This window comes from Ochotona curzoniae, unplaced genomic scaffold, assembly GCF_017591425.1.
Source record: "Ochotona curzoniae isolate NIBS_2020 unplaced genomic scaffold, NIBS_Ocur_1.0 contig_2321, whole genome shotgun sequence".
Classification (NCBI taxonomy): domain Eukaryota; kingdom Metazoa; phylum Chordata; class Mammalia; order Lagomorpha; family Ochotonidae; genus Ochotona; species Ochotona curzoniae.
The window spans coordinates 20167908-20180059 of record NW_024465421.1 but is presented as its reverse complement, the minus strand read 5'-3'; positions in this window follow the sequence as shown (position 1 = coordinate 20180059).

The window sequence follows — 12152 nt, the reverse complement described above, 5'->3', positions numbered from 1 at the left end:
ACCAGCCTGAAGTTATTCAGTCCAGAGGCTATTTTTTTCTTCATTTGAAATAATTGTGACAACAGCTACGTCCTTACAAATTGAGTTTGTCTTCTAAGGTGTTTGCTAGAGCTTTACAAGAGGCTTAATCAGTTTCCCATGAATTAATGATGGCTATCAAATGGAAGGAAAAGAATGAATTCCAAATAAATACTTATTGCATAATTGAGGTTGCAAGAATCCACTATAAATAAAATATATTTGTATTTACAATGCATAAATCTAATGGCAACAGTGTGAGGCGACACACAGCTTTTTGATAAGAACCCTGAACAGTGTTAAATTAGTAATGGGCTGAATACATTTCTTAATTATGTCACGGGCATTGTGCTCAGAAACACCATTTGCAATAAATTGAGGCCCATTTGTATGCAAGCAGTACAAGGAGAAAGTGCCGTATTTTGAAAATCCTAGTGCGCTCCTGGGAACACAGGTTAATGTCATCTACTGCTTAAAATTAGTCCTTGGTTTCAGAGCTTGCAATTGTAGTAAGACTTATCATGTACTCTTTTCATCAAGGTAATAATTACGTAGATTTACATATCTTGCCACAAGCAGAGGCATGAGTCCTTTAGGACTTCTCAAACTGGGAGGCAGGGAGGGGAGAGGCGTGGGCACACGTTCCATCTGTGTGTGCTTTGTGCAAATACTGATGCAGGCACGGGTGTTGATACATATGTACGTATTTTCCTTTTAAAGAATTACTGTTTTCTTATTGAAAAGATCACTGCATAGGTGAAGGCAAAATGAAAAAAAAAATCCACGTAGTTAGTTTAATGGTGAAATTATTAAAGGGGCAAAATAAATCCCAGTGCAAGTCCAAATCCTTGGAATTTTTGAATTGGATCTCATATGGAGACAAGATCTTTGCAGATCTAATTCAGGGCGGAATCTCATCAAGGCCCAGAGCACAGACTCAAGTCCTTCGCTCAGCCTGTGCTGTGAGAGAAGCACTCGCCGAGGGAGCGGCGCGATGGAGACAGAGGCAGAGCAGCTGTGTGGCCAGGAGCTCCACACGCTGCTGCCGGCAGCTCCCTGAGGCCAGGAGGAAAGCCTGGAGCAGATTCTCACTCAGAACTCTGAAAGGGAAGCCACACGGGCTTCGGGCTTCCAGATGAGTGAGAGGATAACCTCTCTGCGGTCCTCCACCATGCTGGCTCTAGGAACCCACGCACTGTCTTCTGTGGGAGGAGACCACCACGGACTTGTGCTTGTGAGAGCAATGTACCACAGGAGGTAGTTGGGAAGGCCCGCTTCACGGACAGGAAGCCGGAGCGCAGAGGAAGGACACAGCCTTCGGCATGGACGAGATGCGCAGTGGCGCCCTGCGATCTGAAACCAGTGGACAGGGTCAAGGGCTGCGGCTTTTCAACATGAAAGTCAATAGTCACACGGGGCCATCCCAGTTCAAATTTTCATTCAAGTTAAACAAACAAAAAAATCTCTATTTCAATTCCTCAATCCTCATGACAAAGCAAAGCCCATAATGGGAAGAGGTCTATTTCTGTCGTCTCTGCTCGTTCTAACATGTTGGTCCTGTGGTGAGAGAATATATAGGGAGCTCACAGACACACAGGAAGTCCGTGGTCGCACGTGGAGGCAGGGATCGCATGGGCAACAATTAAGACATCTGTACTTTCTTGTTTGTTAATGTGGGTTTAAAATGTTGTTTGGACTGGGTAGATAGTGTTTTGCAATTTCTTAGGCCAAAAGAACCACTCTGCTGGCCTATCCATGACTGACCTCAAGCCGGATATTGCATAGTTTCTCCCATGTTTTAAGCTTCTGCCAGATTTTGCTGTAGTTGTTGAGTGGTTCATAAAACAGCATAACCAGACAATGGCTCCAAATGGCATCCTGAGTGTGTGGGTGCTTTCTTCAAAGCTTAGGAAGAAAGTGGGACATTTTTCATGTCTCTGGCAGCTCCATTATGATGCATTTGGACATTTTTGATAAAATTACGATGCATAAAAAGTTAGAAGCATTGAAGATTAATTTTCCTCCATAAATATATAGATCATAGTCAAATTCTATATGACTAGCTTTGCCCAGAGCAAAAAATATTTTCAGGATAATTTCACAGTGATATGGAAGCAGATGATGGAAGCACGACATTGAGAGAAGCTTTTGTGGATTGCAGGCGTCAGGTTAACATTCACAACCTGATGAATCCAGCAGAAGCTGCTGTGAAAATGTAGGTCTTTGTTGTTTTAAAGTTAAAAAAAAAAATAGTTGGGAGCTTGTGTGGAAATAAAATAAAATTAAAGTAAAAGAAAATAAATAATCCATATCTCTTCTGTTCTGTTTAAATATTGAAGTGTCAGCTGCAATTTTGAGATGACACACGGAGGCTTGCTGGGCTGAAAAAGCGCCTTACTTGTTGGGTTTCCATGCTGCCTGAACCGTGCTTTCACCTAAGGGTGGTTTTCAGGAAGGAGGAAGCCATGTCGTAAGGTTTCTTGCTGGTTCCAAGGCAAGGACGGCAGACACTGATGGGATTGGTTTCTTCCAGCTCCTTGCTAATCCCATGACCCTTTGCCCAGTGTTGATTGCTAGGAGCCCAGCAGAGTGGAACCACTGCTTCTAGTTTTTCCACAAGGGTTAAAATGGGAGTAGCGTACATACTTGCTCTCATCTGGGGCTATCAAGAGCCAATCGGAGAAGGTGTGGTGGCACATGAGTTAAGCCCTGGCTTAGGACTCCAGCATTCCATACTGAGTGCCAGTTCACATCCAGGCTCCTCTGCTTCTGTGCGCTTGCCAATGCATAGCCTGGGAAATACAGATAATATCCCAAGTATTTGGATCCCTAGATAGTTCTAGACTCCAGGCTTCAGCATGGCCAGCTCCTCATGTTTGCCAGCATTTGGGGAATGAACTAGAAGGTGGAAGATCTCTCTCTCCACTCTCACACTGCTTCGCTCTGGCACTCAGCCTTTCAGGTAAATAAATACTTAAAATTGGAGACATAAACTTCTGTATACAAGGATGGGCATTTGTGGAAATCGATTTATGATCTTGGATATTTGAAAAGGACTCATCATGAGGCATGCTTGCATGGAGTTTTCTAGCCCTGTTCTCTCCCTGTGGAACTGGCAGCCTTGTTGAGGAAGCGACGACGGGAGAGAGGGGCCTGGGAACATTATTTTAAGGTGATCTCAGGGTAGGATTCCAAGAGTCATGGGACTTTGGTAGAGCAGCAGGAAGGGAGAGGTAGTACAACCAAGGTAAAATATGCATGAAAAGCAATAAACCAAACTATACTGAGGCCAGACATACTGATGTACAGACAGACAGATATACTGAGGTCAGGCTCAGGGCAAAGAATCTGGAAAAGAGCTCAGACAGGGTCAGAGTAAGCAGATGTCAGATATAAATGAAGGAAGATTCCAGGAGCCCAAGAAAGGCAGTTCTGCAGTATCTACTTACAGGTTGAAATTTTTGTATATTTATTTTAAAATCCCCACCAGAATGCCTTTTCTCTGTTCAAGGAATTTTCCACTTTATAATTTCTTGGAGGAGACACTGCTCACCTCTTAAAATATACAAGTCTCAGAGGACTCATTTTTCAGACATCTCCTTCAGCCGGAGCATCTCAGCACTGCTGATATTTCAGACAAGATCATCTTTTGCTGTGGGAAGCTTTCCTATTCGCCTTAGCGTATTGAACAGTGCACCTGCTGCTCTACCAGAGATGCTCACACAGTCTCTCTCCACGGTGGGACGTTCAGAACTGTCTCTAGGCACTGCAGGCAAATTCTCTGTGGTTAGGACCCCTGGGAGGTAGAGTGGGACTCCAAAATCTAGACTCAGCCAAACAGAACCATCTTCTGTTGCACTGAGAACTAGAGAGCCCAACCCAGATGTTTGTGACTTCCACCCCCAGGCAGGGCTATGTCACCAGGCATTCCGGGAGCACCTAGGTCTGAGATTTCAACAAGCCAGTGTTTATAGTGAAGACCAGTAGTGTCCTAGGTTGGCTGAGTTAAATAGCATCTAATGTCAGGAGTATTTTTAACTAGCTCATTCAGGACCATGACATTGGCTGTGACCCGGCTTGCCTAACTCCCTGGTTTCCTAGGTTTGTTTTAGACCCAACTTTCTAGACTTTTTGTTGACTTTATGAAAAACCCAAATTATTTGTCAATGAATTCCTTTTCTGACTCATTATTATTGCTCATATTAAGAACTGTAACTGATAGAGCAGTCCTCATACTTAACTGGAAAATAGTTCTGTGGATGGTAAAGAGCTGAGTTCATGGGTTAGAACAGAGAGAGAGATGCACCTTGTTGGGCCCAGTCACAAGGCTCAGTGGGTTTAGAATAAAACAACTTATGTCTTCAGGAAGTTTCTCCCTTCCTCTCCACCCTTTGCCCTCACCTACCCTACAGTTGAATCTCCAAGGAGTATGGAGCAGAAAACTTAGATATGTGAGAACATGTGAGAGAGGCCAGCTTTCTGGGTTTACATCCAGGCGTTTTCCTAGCTGATGAAGGTAACTTTCCTGCTTTGGTCTCCTCTGCCATATTATGCATGCAAGGTCCTCAACATGAAAGATGATTGATAGGAAAGTCTCAGTTGTTCCTGCATGCTCAGCACGCATTTCTCATTTGTTTGTTTCCTGTGATATCATGCCAATGGCTGTTTTCCTTAGGGAAATCATCTCCGCATATGAAATTGACTCAAGCCTACCAATCAGCATTTTCTATACCCTGAACCACGGCGACTGTTTTACGAGTGGACTCGTGACTCCACTAGGTCTAATCAGAGTCAGTTTGTGGGCATTTGCTGAAGCAAGCACCAAGGTGGTTTACTATGCCTGTAGGACAGATCCAGGGAGCTATAAATACAAGCCCTAAGCTGCTGGCAACCTTGTCATCATGAAGAGGAATTAGCTAGAGAGCAGGGAGATTAAAGTGCATCAGAGAGAAGAAGGAGTCTTGAGGTTCTAATCCAAGCACCTTAAACAGGTCCTAGCCTTGAACTTCTCCCTCAGTGTGCTGAGGTCAATTTGAACCGAGTCTCCGTCCCTAGCAACAAAGAAAGGTTGAATTGCACACCACCGTGGCATGAGCACCGTGGCATGACCACCGTGGCATGAGCACCGCGGCGTGAGCACTCGCCACGCAGGTGCCGACCATGAAACCACAGCACAGGTTTCAAGAAAGAAATGCCTGTGGATACCAACGTGGTTGCTAAACAGCACTTTGGGGAAGTTTCAGTTTAAATCTTTGCCAAATAACTTGATAGGATTATATGCTGCTACGGTTTTATGATTTGTGACTATTTTAAAAATTTATATGAGTGAAGTTGAATATTCTTTTATCTAATGACTGTGTAACTCCTGCCTATTCTCCTCCCAGACTACAGTCATTTTACTTTTCTAATTTGTTAAACACTTTATTTAGAGGAGCCATTAGGCTTTTGAATATATATATAAAAAATCAATCCATGATCTCAAAAGAATTTTAAAATGAAAATGAAGAACATCTGAAAAATTAAAAAAAAAACAGCATACATATTTAAGAACAAAATGAAACCAACACTGAGGCAGGAGTCTTCAACAAACATGTATCCTGTTGGAGCTTAATCGCATGAGCGCGATGAGTAGGACCTCAAGATATGATAGGACAAAGTTTCAAGTGTCACAGCTACTGATCTGAGACCAAGTCCATGGGGAAATTCACAGATGAAACACACACTTCTCCAACTCTTCAAGGACCAAAGTCTGTGATGACCAGGGATGTTTGGAAGCGTTTAGGTCAATGAAATTATAATACATGATATGGACCCAGGAGTGTTGTCCAGGACTCAGGCACAACCCCTACCCCTCAAGTTGTGCAGCAGCAAGCTCTCACAGGATCTGTTGCACAGAATGCCTGTATTTAAAAGCCACTGCCATAGGGGTGTTCAGATCAATAGCATGCCCCCTGTAGCATTTCCTCACATATTACATTAAAGGGACTAATTCCTTGGAGAGTTGTAAAGATGTTTTAGTGCAGAGCATATATTATGAATGTTTCATCATGACTCCTCAGGATTTATTTAACATTTTACTCAACAGTCCCCCTTGGATTTTTGATTGATTACGAGGCAAATTAGATAAGAAAACTCTGTGAGATCCTGTGGCAGCGGCAGTGATCCCGACAGCCCGAGCTGTCTAGCACTTCTCGCATTACCATTGGCACCCAGCAGCTCCTATGCACTGCTTTTGCTTAACTTTTCACCTGAGGATGATCTTCTGATTCCCATTTCTCAGATGAGTCACTGAGGTCTAGAAGGTACCTTGCTCTGTGTTACTTCAGAATCAATGTTCTCCAAGCACACTATCTTTGCGTTCACTTAACCTCAATGACATCATCAGGAGGTAGACGACAGTTTTTTTTTTTTTTTATCACTTCACCCAGAAGGTAAGCATTCATCTGGACGTGCCAACAGCAAGGTAAAGAGTAGTATGGCATCAGGCAGCCGGGATCCTGGGCTGCTGCAGGAGACTATCAAAGCCTTACTCTTCCCTGACAACCTGATCTTGCCCAAAGGATTTCAAAAAAATCATTGAAAATGGAACTAAAAGATAAGCTGATCTTGGTGTTAAAAAAAAAAAAAAGATGAAAGCCATGCCTACTAGGGGTCCTCAAAAAGTTTATTGAAATGAATATTGCAGTAAAAGCTGTGCATGGATATAAAAATTTTGTAGCCCTCAAAGTTGTCTTTTGATTCCGCTTCCCACACATTTCTTGAAGTACCTTCACATCTTGAAGTTAATGTCATAGAGAGTAAGGCTCGGGATCAAATTGGAGGAGCACTGTTTCCTCTCTGGGGTTCACAAACTTGGGGGACAATGAAAGATTCTGAGGTCTCTTACAGGGAAGAATGCACTTTGCACTGGCTTTTACCAGTGTGTTCAAAATTACTTGATTCTGGAATCTTTTGTTAGCTGGTTGTATTTGTCAATGTCCTCCCATGACAACATTTTGAATTAGAAAAGGAAAAACATACTCAAGGTATTGGGCACATTGGTCATTGACACCTGGTTGGACAACACCATGGTGAAGGTTGGTCTGATACAGACATAGGAAACCCACATGTGGCAAATCAAGCTACAATGATGAGAGTGACCAGATTCTTCCTTCTCTCTGTGGACAACTCATCCTGCAGAATCCACGCCTTGTTTTCCTATTGTTGATGCTGGAGGATGGCCAAGTCGCTGCATCTTTGCCATTCAGGCAGTTTTATGAAGTCTGTAGCCCAATGTACTCTGTATTTCAATGAGCTTGCGCATGATCAGGATTCTTGGCGCATGGTGCGTTGGTTCAGTTGGTGTGAGTTTGCCTCCTTCCTTAGGGAACACTGAGTAAGGTCTGGAGGTAATTGTGCTGTCACAACTGAGGTTGTGCTGCTGACTTCCAGTGGGTAGAGCTGTGCCTCTCACAGTGCCCAAGTCAGCCCCCACAACAAGCAAACAACCAGCCCGAGGTGCCGCTGTTGTCAAGTGGGGAACGTGAGAACAGGCTAAAATGCTTTGCGATAACGCCCAAGTCATGTAGTCTCAAGGGTTAATATGGTACACATTTTGTAGTTGTTGTTAACTGCTCCCTTTTTATTGCAAGATTCACCTGCACTTAGAGCTTGGCACAGTTTTGAGAGATGGTCCCCACAGGTGGCAGAAGCATGGAGGTGTCCAAGCTTCTTCTGTTGCGTGGCTCTACCATCCTAGTGGGCCTTGTTATCCAGCACACAGATGGATTAAGAAGCCGGTGGGTGCTTATGCCTTTCTTAGACCCCGAGCCCAGGCGCCAGTGCTCTTCCCCCTCTGCATTCCAATGACCAGAACTCAGGAAGGTGGCCGTAGCAGGGCTTAGGGCCTGCGCAATAGCCTTCCTCCAGTCTCAGAAGGATAATGAGAAGTTTTGATGAGCGCATTGTAGCATCTCCGGCACGCACAGAAAATTCATTTTGAATAAATGCTGAATACAGAAAGTACAAGCGCCAAAATGTTTATACAGCAATTAAAAAGTGGCAAAACATAATTTTAATTTAACAGAATAGCATTGTTGTTGAGAAAATGGTTCTTAGGCTCATGCATCAGGATGGAGGCTACAGAATCGGCTGTTCACTAAAAACCCAGTGCCATGAGTCACTTGGAGTGTGAGGACTACTAAATCATAACGGTGCAATTAGTACAGGTTTCACAGGTAAAACGACTGAGAATCAGAGAGCTGCAGACACCACGAGAGCACACACAGTCGAGACAAGCAAAGGACACTATTCCCTTTGCTTTCAGCAGCGTGCTTTCGAGCAGCCTTTGTCACACACTAGGCCTATGATAGGATCGTAACCCAACCATTCCTCTGAGTTGAAGTACTTGAAGCAATCTGAATACTACGCTTTCCTGTTGAAATGTCACAATGCCTAGCAGAATGACTAAATCCTATATCATATTTGAAATTTTGTTTTATATATTCTAAAGACATTGAGAAAGGAGAAAGAAAGAACCTCATCTGTTGGTTCACTTCCCAGGTGCCTAAAACAGCTGGAACTTGGCCAGGCTGAAGCCAGGTACTGGGAGCTCAATCCGGGTCTCCCATGTGGGAGATGGAGACCCTGATCCTTGAACCAGCACCCGCTGCCTTCCAGGGTACACGTGAGCAGGAAGCTGGAATGAGGCTGGGACTTGAACCCTGGCATCTGAGATGTGGCTGTTCCGAGTGTTTCTTCACCCACACCGAAGCTTGTTTTACAGAGACCAGTTAGACCAATTAGATTCAAGATTCCTGCATTTTCATTACCCATATTAATATTGTGTGCAATTAACTAAACCAAATCTTGGGAAATACTGCTTTCTCACAATATTTTTGTTTTCCATGCAGGTTTTAATTTTACACCCATATATGAGCACACAATCTGCTGCCTTTTATCTAGAGCACTCCTTGGGGAAACGGTGTGAAGTTCATAGAGAAGAGTGAGTGGGGGTCTCCCAGGGGACTGATCTTTCTTCAGGATTAGGGCACTTGGCCTTGCTGCTGTGGTGTCACCCACACAATGGAGGGCTTTGGAGAAGTCTCATATTTTCAGGGCCTGTGGGGCTCCAAGTACCACAAAAGCTTAGATCTGCAAGCAAGATGAGAAGTGGGGACTCTCCACTGCAGTGACATGCAGCAGGTTCCTGCCCACTAGACCTCTGACGGCTGCCTGAACATGTCACACAGACTGTGGTAGGTGACCCTGGCACTGAATTCCTATGACCTTCCACTCTCACGTATCCCTAAGGGTGATGCACAGGAAGGGAGGGCATATCCTATATGATACATGTCTCTGCACTATAGGATGCTCAGAGTCACTTTCAATCAAAACATTTTATTATCTCCTTTAGTGGGATAAATAATATAAACCACATGCTCTTTGTTCCCTTGCATGACATGTTATAGGGAAATGGAGGAGGTTGGTCTGTGGGTGCAACCTATGCCACGGGGAAGGAAAAGCTAAGTCTACACAGATCAGAGATGTCCTGCTGACAGAAGTTGTGGGTATTGGATGATCAGTCACTTTTTAGCCAAATTTGGATGGGTGAATGGAATCTTAGCAGGCAGAGAAGCGGGGAAGGCAGTCAACACAGAAGAAATAGTGTTGCTACAGTCCAGCTCACAGTGAAGAGTCTGTGGGCCAGTGGCACTCAGAACAGGGACAAATAGAAACAGAGGAACAAGCCGCAGCTGGGTATGCAGAAGATTTGATTGCCATGCCCTGGAGATGCTGCCTTCCACATGTTGCTGCAGGACAGCGGCCTCAAGGTGATGGGCACGGTGGAAATTCCAACAGGTGACCGGCCACTTCCTTGCCACTGACAGAGTTGGTCTGCAGTGCCTGTCCCTCACCGCCCAGGGCTTCTTTCCTGGGCATGGGCCTGATGAAATGTTTCCCATTTTAACTTCAGCTCTGCTGGGAGGAGCTCTTTTATCTCAGCTGCCTCTCTGCTATCAAAGCCCACTCAGCACTGAGCAGCTGCCCGCCCCCTCGCCGGTGCTGTCCTCCCCAGAATCCTGCCTGGAGGTTTTAAATCAGAGTCTCAGAAGACAAGCAAGGGGGCTGCCTTTGATTGATCAGTCAAACACAATCCCTTCGTGATTGTCTTTGGAGACTCAAGCTCTAGACATGAAAGATAAAAATAAGAGATGCCAGCTTGGTTTGAGATGGAAGTGTGTGTTGGTTCTTTCTGTTCTCCCTTCAACTCAAGGGGAAACAAAAAGAAATAAAACAAAAGCTTTCCCTCCCAGCTCAATTAGGGCATTGTTTTGTTGTCTACCCATCTTGTTCCATTTCCCAACTGATTTTTCTACTTATTTCAGAAATCATAAAAGTCATCCAACATATATTGAGTTGATGCTGATTGCTTTATGTGTATTCTAGGCATTCCACATACATGAATCCATTTAATCTTAATTACTACCTTGTAAGGCAGGTACCACCTTCGACTATTTTGCAGATGGCAAAACCGAGTCAATAAATGCTGAGTGAGTATTCCTTGAACGCAGCTGTTAAGTGATGGAGCTGCAATTCCATACGAGGAAATGTGTGCCAACGTGTTGTGTTGTACACTTGACATCCTATTCTGGGGTGACATTGGATGTGTTGATGTACTGCTTCATCAATGAAGTATTTAGAAACTTTCTGCTGATTGCATGGATAGCAGTGATGAGCCATAGAACCCTGGAAACCAAACGCATGTGAGTGAAAGATCCCATGAAACCAAAAGTATGTAATTCTTAAGGACTGAAATCAAACTCCAAGTCTTGCAGGAGTGCCTTTTCCTCTCTCTGTCTTGTCCATTTTCCCTAATTCACTAAAGCAGTTGCCAGATCCTGCCATAGATCACCATACATTGCCTCATCATCCTGTCTACAGGCAGACCTGATCTGAGAAGGATCAGCAGGTCTGGGAACAAGGGCGAAAGGGGCTGAGTGAACTGCGAGGGATCCCTCAGGTGGGCACTATTGTCAGGGTTTCAGAACTGCTTTGAGAGCAAAGAGCAGCAGATGTGGCTTTGCTTCTGCGATGTATGGGGATGCCAATCTCATCCCACTCACTCTCCATTGTTCTTCTTGGCTCCTCCATTACCCCACATCCAACCAGACTGTGTTGGTCAGTCCCAACTGACATGGAACGTAAAAGCAAAAGAAGCATCGCAATTCTCTGGTTTCATCCTCTCCCATCTCTCTGAAACACCCCTCAGGAAGGGTCTGACCCTGTTTCTAATACTTCCCTAAGGATTTCACATGTATATCCATTACTTCAAATCATGAAACAATTCAGTATCTAGTACCTCATCTTTCACATTGCTAATTTGTTTATGTATGGCTACACAGAGTTTCATGCGGGTATGTCTCTGTCCCTACCATCTTCCACCAAACTAAGCCAGTTCATGCCCTCTCCACCTTGCCAATAATTACCAGCTGAGGGGAATTCCGTCTGACCATTGCAATCGTGTTGGCTTCCCTTGGTCTCCTCCCAGCTCCTTACTGTCACCTTGACTGTTACGGAAAAGCAGCCTAGAAGGATGGTACTGGTAAGGAGACAATTAGTTAAGTAAGACTGCAGCGTGCCAAGTCTTCATTCTTCAAGGGCCATTGCTAGCCTTTACGGCTCCTTTGTGTGAATTAGAGATACTGCCTCCCAGGGGGTGCAGTCCCACGGGAGGGTGCAGAACTCAGCAGGCATAACTGGAGAGGAAATTCTGCTCCAGTTGCACAACTGGTCCTGCTGGTTGGTAGTAACTACTCAGCACTGAGTCATTGACTTTAATTCTCCAAATCTTGGCTCCCTCATCTACATTAAGAGGTATCCATGTAGAGTGTATTGGAGGAAGGTAGTAGAATTCAAGGCAAGGATTCTCAAGCATGAATCACCACGCCATCAGGCACCTCGGTTCTATATGATGCTCATGTTTTGGATGCCAAAGGCTTTCTTTACTCCTAGTTGCTACGAGTCATGAAGGCAACAACTATGACTGGCCTATATTCTGTTGTATTTCCAGTAATATATAGTGGATATAGGATAAAAAATAAAAAGGCGTGAGAAGAGAATGCATGCAAAAGCCTGCACACACGCTCATGGAG